The following is an 8,469-nucleotide window of genomic DNA, read 5'->3' as shown; positions in this document are numbered from 1 at the left end:
GTATTTTAACGAGCCATCCTCAGTGATTTAAATTCCCATGAGACTTTGGCCAAAGGTGTAAGAACTAATCAAACTGTGATTTCAAAATGATTATTGCAAATTACTAGCCTTAATAGAATTCTCATAAGGGAGTCATAAAAAAAAGGCAATACACTTGATTGTCCTTCGTTCCTACCTTCAGGGGAACTGACAACACTACCCCAGTGCAGAGGTTTTCCTGAGAGTGCCTAACCTTGGGGCTGTTGCCCTGACTGAAGCAGATGTTGAGGCTGCTGATTTGAATCACACATGCGCATTCACACACACACACACACACACACACACACAAACACAAGCACACGCCTTCCTCTTTACATCATGTTCTTTTGTCCTGCCAGCCACACAGTCAAGCTGCCACTAATTGGCAATGTGCCAGCCGGATGAGCTTGGTTGTGGATTGCTGGCATTTTCCACACTTAGGGAAGTGGCAGCCCTGTGCACCTCTATGCGGGTTTCCTTGGTAACCACATCACTCTTGCAAAGTCCTGCAATGTCAGAAAATAAAAGGAGCTGACAGTGGAAAAGCACCTCACCCCTTCCTCTCAAGGGAAAGGCAGGGATGTTTGGAGAGTTTTATGTTTTGGATTTGGTGTGAGGTTTGGTATGAGCAACGGGGCTCATTCTTATTGTCTGCCCGAATACATTGCTCAGATGTCAGCCAGATGCTTGCAGGCTCTTAGTGTATAAAATGGCTCCCAAGCCTAAAGTGGGCTGAATAATTCTCGATGGCCACCCAACGGCAGCCAAGAAAGACTGAAAACCCTCATGCTTTGCCATCACTGAGCAGTGTCAGATTGACTGTATCTCAGCTCGGATGGAAACAGCCAAGCGAAATGAAAGAGGATGGGCAGATTTCATATCTCCAGGAGTCCTGGATGATTTAGCCGCTCTCTTTTGCTTCTCCAGTCAGGGAATTCAGCCTTAGCACAGTTGTGGGGCATCTGAAGATCCAGAGACAACAGAAGAAATAAACTAGAGGGAATACAGCAAACGGAAGCTGGATCAATGTTCACTTCCCTGAAAAGGAAGATTTTCAAAGCCTATGCAGCACTTAAATCTAAGGAAGCAGCTCTAGTAAAAATGATACAAATCCTGCTTTGAAAGATCTTTTGTTGAAACTTTTCTTTTTAAATAAAAGAAGTCAAAGGGACGGAATAAATGCCTAGGTTGATAAAGTAATGTGGAACAGTCTATTTGTATTTGGAATTCTTCAACTAGTAGAATTGGATATCTGCTTTTTCAACAGAGAAAGAGAGCTAAGGGTACAAAGCCATCTAATCTTCCTGGCCAAACTATTTCCTTAATTTTTTGGTATGTGCCTTTCTTAACCATCCCAAGGTCCCTTACTTGGGGTGTCCAGCATTTCTATGAATGGGCAAGAATCATTACATGGGTCTTGCCCAGAAATATGGCTGTGCACATTCTTGGAAAATATGTGAAACCTGTAGCTTAAGCTTGAGGTCTACCACTGAGCCCAGAGACGAACTACCTGTTGAACTTGGGCAGCCAAAACAACCTCAGATTAGTCTTCTGTTTTTTAATGCTGTACGCTGCCCTGAGTCCTTGGGAGAAGGGCGGCATATAAATCTAATAAATCCAATCCAATCCAATCCTTGAATCATCTTTTTTCATAAATCAATCACTGGGAATGGATTACCCAAATCCTACAATGGCAAAACATCCATTTCCTCCATATACTAACATTTAAGTGAATAAGAAGTTAAGTAGAAAATAAATGTATTAGTGTCTAGTTGTATTATCAAGTTCTTAGTCTAGGCAAATGAAGAGTTGTGCTTAACATAGGAGAGAAGAGAATAAGTATTTGTACAAATTATCAACATTTTTCATCCTTGTGGTGTCACAATAATGCTTTGTTGCTTTAATGCAGGGGTGTCAAATCGATTTCATTAAGGGCCATATCAGGGTTTGATCTCAGAGGGCTGGGGGTGTGTGGCCAGCTCAACATCAGTTGTATGGTGACCTGACCCCTCTGCCAGCAAAAATAGGCTCCTGAGCTCCGTTTTTGGCTGTGACGGCATCCTGCAAACCTCTGCTAGTAAAAACGGAGCTTGGGAGGGCTGCCTGCGGGGTGGCCCCACGTCCAGATCTAAGCACTTCACAGGCCAGATCCAGCCACCCCCCCAGGATGAGTTTGACACACTGCTTTAATACATAAAAGTGTTATGAGGGGTCCTTGGGCAGGGGTGAAATTCAACAGGTTCTGACAGGTTCTGGAGAACCTGTAGTGGAAATTTTGAGTAATTCAGAGAACCGGCAAATACCACCTCTAGCTGGCCCCAGAGTGGGGTGGGAATTGAGATTTTGCAATATCTATCCCCTGGAGTGGGGTGGGAATGGAGATTTTGCAGTATCCTTCCCCTGCCACGCCCACCAAGCCACGCCCACAGAACCGGTAGTAAAAAAATTGAATTTCACCACTCTCCCTGGGGCTCTCTAAGCTTGGTTATATTCTTGCAGATGTTTTATTAGCCAAACTGGTCAGTGAACATTAAGGACCCCTCATTTCAACCCTGAGCTACAAATATTCTACTTTATTGATAAAAATGTTAGTTACAAGGATTTTTACCATGAAAAATATTTTTTTTCCATAATTAGCAGAGAGAATTCACATCAGCCTTCTCTAACCTAGTGACATCTGGGATGCTTAGAATTAGAGCTGCAACTGCTTCAGTCAGCCAGATCGAGGTGGCAAAAATGGCAGCTGATTTTTCAATATGACATTGTGTTGAAGCAGGCTAATGCATTTCAACCAGTAAATTACAGTGCATCCAACAATTGCAAGAAATTAAAATTCTGCTCAAATATATTTGTGCTTTTTTTGAAAAGCAATTTTAAGTTCCCTGGTTTATTTCTTATTTTAATTAAAGCTGGGTGTTTGATCTATATTTGATAGCTTTTTAAATCTTGGAATATTAATTTATTAATTGTTATTGATATTGCTTTTTATTAATATTAATGTAATTTATTTTACATTGTGTGAAACGGTCCAAACACGTGATGGAAGGAAGAATGATTTGCAAGAATGGAAAGAAAGGATAGAGATGTCATATCTGAGTTGCAAAAATTTGGACAACCTGAGATAGAAGCCAAGAAATATTAACAAAATTAGACTCTCTGGTGCCACTTGTGGTCATTCAGAATCAGCAATTCTAGTTAAGAACCCTCTCTTACACAATAACCTCTAGACTGGTTTCGAACAAGGAAGTTGCATTTTGCCTCCCGGTCTTTTTATTTTATTTAAAAAATAGAGATCTTTTGGGTCATTATAAGAACAAATTACATTACAGGATATATAGTTTATGCTGTAAGATGCTGCCTGTAGCAGGACAGATTCCCATTCATTTAAAAATACTTTTTTTTGCAATTTTCCAATAAATGGCAATGCGAGCTAAGAAAGTTTGTTTTTGGAACCCAAGTTGAATTGGAAGCTTCCAATAAAACATGTTGAGCAATTGTTTGAATCCCAGAAATCTAGATGCAAATCAAATCTTGAGGTTGATGTATATCCCTAGGTGATAACACCATAAAACTAAATAAATCTATAATAATACTTATGTGATATGGAGTGAGAGCAGCAATGGCAGTTTTTTTAAAAAGTAGTTCTACTTTTAGAATATGAAGATTGCTTTGTTATTTGCACATGAGATTTTCTAAAACTAAAGAGCACTGAATGAGATTCAGGGGGCCTGTTCCCCAACCATTAAAAGCAAAATAGGACTGTTGAGATAAAAAACCTTTAAATGTCATCTTGGAATAAGCACTAAGAAAAGCAACCAGAGGATTGTAAAGGCCTTGCACAAGAAACAGTGTATCAACTAGTTCTCATTCTCTCCCTTGGTGATTCTTGTTCCTAATCAGGTTTTTTTTTTAAAAAAAAAACAATTATTAAATATTCCCTTAAACCAGAGGTGAAATGGTCTGAAGTCTGCTACCAATTCGCTTCACACACGGGCGTGCACCAAATATGTGCTTTGTGCACATGGCCATCCCAGGCGCTAAGAAACCTTTTCTGAGTCCGCAAAGGTAAGTAGAACAGCGAGGGGAGGGGACAGCTGTTTCCATGTGATTTAGATTTGCTAGAAAGCAGGATTTCCTGCTTTCTAGAGAACATAAATCGTGCAGCACAGATGATTATTGCACAGCTGGTCATCGGAACTGGTTTTTTTAAACTGGTCGATCCAGTAGTTTTAAAAAAATGCTTTAAAAGTTTTTTAAAAGTTCTGAAGATCAGCTGCATGACAATCAGCTGTGTTGTGCAATCATTGCAACTTTTTTTAAAAAACTTTTTTTAGCAATTTTTAACTACCGGTCCGGGTGAACCTGTAGCATTTTTTACTACTAGTTCGGTCAAACTGACCCGAACCGGTAGCATTTTATCCCTGCATTAAACTATGTTTTGATCACACAACGCAGAACGCAACTAAACTATGGAAACTGTGTAGGTTTCCATGATGCACAAACAGTAAACCATTAAGCAGATTTTCCTAACTTGATGCTCTCAGACGTGCTTAGACCTCAATATAGTAATACTGTAAGGGAGCATTGGGATTGGTAAGGTTTGTAATTCAAGCTTTTGGCAGGGACCCAGTCTTGGATAACATAATATAAATGCACCTCAAAGCTTCATAATTGATTTTCCTCCTTGGTTTCTTTTTCTTTTGCACTGATGATTTCTTGAATTATAATTCATCTTGAATCTTGTTATTCTGTATGTACATAAGTAATGAAAATAAGCATCTAATGACACAAACCCTTCTTTTTGCTGCAAATAAAAGTTTTTTTTACTAAGCATATAATTATATTTAGTTGCATTATTTACGAGGAACTGTATGATCCTTCTATATACAAATGGACGGGACATAGATGGTTTAATCATGCCTGCCAGCACATAAAAATTATGCATAATGGCTGGCTTACTGTCATGCATTTCATAGATCTTTGGAATTGACACATATCTAACTAGTTTCCCGTCATATTCCCCGTTTAGTTTCCATGAGTTTAATGGGGAAAAAAAGACTCAAATACAACTCATAAAACAGGGATATCAAATTCAGAGTGATGGGAGGGCCAAATTATTCATGCAGAAAATCTATTTGAGTTACATTGATACAGTAACTCTTCATTTTTCAAAAAAAAAAGTCAATTTTATCTAAATGTGATACTGCATTTAATACTATACCATTAAAATACTAAGATTCAGATTTTATTCTTTGTACTTGCAGTAAATCAACTCTTCTTGAATATTTATAGCATGGAAAACATAAGGATTTCTATAGTGCAAAACCTCAAAAATAGTGAGCCAGACAAAACAGGCCAGTAACATGTTTGAAACAAGAAGTAGCACTTTATATTCTATAAAGATTATTATTCATAAATGCTGGCACAGAAGTTTAATTTTGTTTTTTGTGCAAAAAAAAATAGTAACTGCCTTAAGAAGGTGAAGAATCTGTCAAGGTTTCTTGGTTTTGCTTTGTCTTACAAGTTACCAAAGGTATCTGAAAGTGATTTTAGGGGGAGAAAAAGAACTTTAGAAAGATAACTACAATAAAATTCAAGTGCCTGAAAGTAAAACAGTAGATAAAGTTTGAGATTCTTACAGAATGCAGTTCATTTTCCTTTGTGCTTTTTGTGTTGTCATTTTGGATTCAGCTACAGAGATGTAAGTCGTCTTATTTCTGTAGCTTCTCTAAACTGAGAAATCATGTCTACAAAACAACTTTGAGCATCTCGTTTGAACCAGCATACGGACCAGGGTTCTCTGCAGGAGGGGGAGAGAAAAGTCATACTGGTGACCACAATGATGTGATTGAAATTACAACTATATCTTCATTATGTACATAATGCACATGCAAAACAGATAGGGCTTCGGTTGCAGTGTTTCATTTGCCATCTTGACTTTTTTTTTAAAAAAAATCATCTTAGCCTGTGGACACAGATGATAGGGACTATAAATCTGTGAATGCAATAGATGCCTGCCATACCCCAATTAAAAAAAAAATCCTTGGTAGTAATCATAATTTGCCTTTCTCATAAACATTGAGAAGAGTTAAAAGTTAAGAGTGAGTTGCAGGTTATATTTTCACTTGGGCAATCAATTCAGGATTGATGGCTACATCCCTACATTTCCAATTCTGAAAACAGTTTGCTGCACAGTCCATCAGAAGGCTTGGTCATTGCTTAGAATAAGACATTGGATTGGATTATACCCATGCCATCTCCCACTTCCCAGCAACCCCATTATTCCCAGTGTTTCATGAATGAGGGAGTTGAAATGAGAGAAGAGATGTCTAGAGCAGGGGTATCAAACTCATGTCATTACAGTGATGTCATGTGACATATCAGAACTTTTCCCCCCTTTCCTAAACCGGGCATACGCAGCAAGCAATCTGGCCCATTGGCCTGGAGTTTGACAGCTCTGGTCTAGAGCATCACTCAACAAAGGATGAGGGTTAACATGGGTTAAAGCTGCTATTACCTTGCAGAAGAAAGGGTGGCAAAGCACCAGTATTTGCAATAGTGGTGGATATCTCTAGTTCAGGTATTGGATGAATGTGTGGGTTCATTCGCTGAGCTTATGGGTTAGTGTCTGAACATTTCATTACCAGGCTAGGTAACATCCTCAGCAGAGTTTAGGGGGTGGTGGTGTCAGTTTTCTTCTCTTTATAAGGGCTTCAGGTATGGGTGTGTCAAGTGAGGGTCTTGTAGTGGGTCAGCTGTGAGTCATCAGTGAGTCTTGTGATGGGTCTCCTTATCACAAGACTCACTGATGACTCACAGCTGACCCACCACAAGACCCTCACTCAACATACCTACACCCGAAGCCCCTATATAGAGAAGAATACTGATCTACTAAACTCTGCTGAAGATGTTACCTAGCCTGGTAATAAAATGTCTGGAAACCAACCCACAAGCTCGGATAATTCACCCCCACACTAGTGTTTCTCTTATTGTGCCTGCAGATAGGCACTCCACAGTCCTTTTCCAAGTAACATAAACCTTTTTGGATAGAGGGGTCTCAAAGAGCTACTTGCAGGGAAGTGTGGAGGAATTAGTTCAGCATGTGTTGGACAAAGATTTGCTCCCAGGTAGACACTGACTTCTTTGCAGGCCTAAAGAAGCTGCCTGGGTAGGAATCTTACTGAGTTATCTGGGAACAGTTTGAACCAGGGTGGGTTCCAGCTTCTGTTACTGCCGGTTCGCTCAGGGACACATTTCACATGCATGCACACTATACACACGCACACTTGATGGACGCTACACGCGCATGCGCAGTAGTAAAAAATTGCTTCCGCACATGCGCAGAAGCAAAAAACAAGATGGTAGCACCTATACCGCCGCCAATAGAACCAGTTCGGGGGACTGGCTGGCTGAGTTACTACCTACTCGGCGAACCTGTCTGAACCGGTAGGAACCCACCTCTGGTCTGAACTTGATGGCCTTGAGGAAGAGGACAGGGTTCTTAGGATTGTGAGCATAGCTTCTCCCGAATTACATTTGCCCCCCTTGTTAGATCTGGCAGAGACAATATGCTTTGGGTGATATGTTTTGGCAGGTCTAAGGAAGTAGGATTTTTCTGTTGTGACACTCCTTCCCTCCCTCCCTCCCTTCCCCCCCATGTAAGGTTAGCTGCATCCCAGATATTGCTCTGTAAGTCCTCGAGATCTGGCTCTATCAGGGGTCCTGAGGACCCAATGATATTTTACAATGTTATTAACTACTCTTTCTTGTCCTGATGCTGTGTATGTGTATGTTTATGCATGTATGTATACACACACCAGTATATATAATTTTATAATTTAATAGTGATTGTTTTTATATATTTTGTGTTATTCAAATGTTGTAGGCCACCCAGAGTCATTTTTTTTGTGTGAGCTGGGTGACTATATACATTTGATAAATAAATAAATTCAAGTAGAATAATATATTGAGTTTATGAGATTTCCACTTTTCAAATCACTTCAGATTCCTTCTGCAAGCTTCAACATTAATCCATTCTGACAACCACGCCTGTGAGACAAATACTGTTGTCCATGCTTTATTTGCTAGGGCATCTTACTTTCTCCTAAGCGGACCCTGCACTTGTGGGAATATGAGAAGGAGAAGGAGAAGAAGGAATAAGAAGAAGAAAGAAGAAAGAAAAAAGAAGAAGAAAAAAAGATTATCTTACTTTCTCCCGTTCATAAAATGATTTTTCTGAAGCTGTATATTGCAACCTCTAATGCCATCTGGGTAGCTTACCAAACATTTGGTCTACATTGAACAGTCAATCATGTTTGGCTTCCAGTGTTGCAGGAGATGCTTGCAAAACAGGGTGATGCTATGAACGGTCCTTTCTTTAATCTATTGGGCATCTTCTCATCTCTAAGCCAAGGGCTCCAAATGGGTCTGTGGGAACGTTCATACATTTTT

The sequence above is a fragment of the Natrix helvetica genome, assembly GCF_964273705.1.
Source record: "Natrix helvetica genome assembly, chromosome: 1".
NCBI classification, from domain to species: domain Eukaryota; kingdom Metazoa; phylum Chordata; class Lepidosauria; order Squamata; family Natricidae; genus Natrix; species Natrix helvetica.
The sequence above is the reverse complement of the archived record's forward strand: the minus strand, read 5'-3'. Positions refer to the sequence as shown.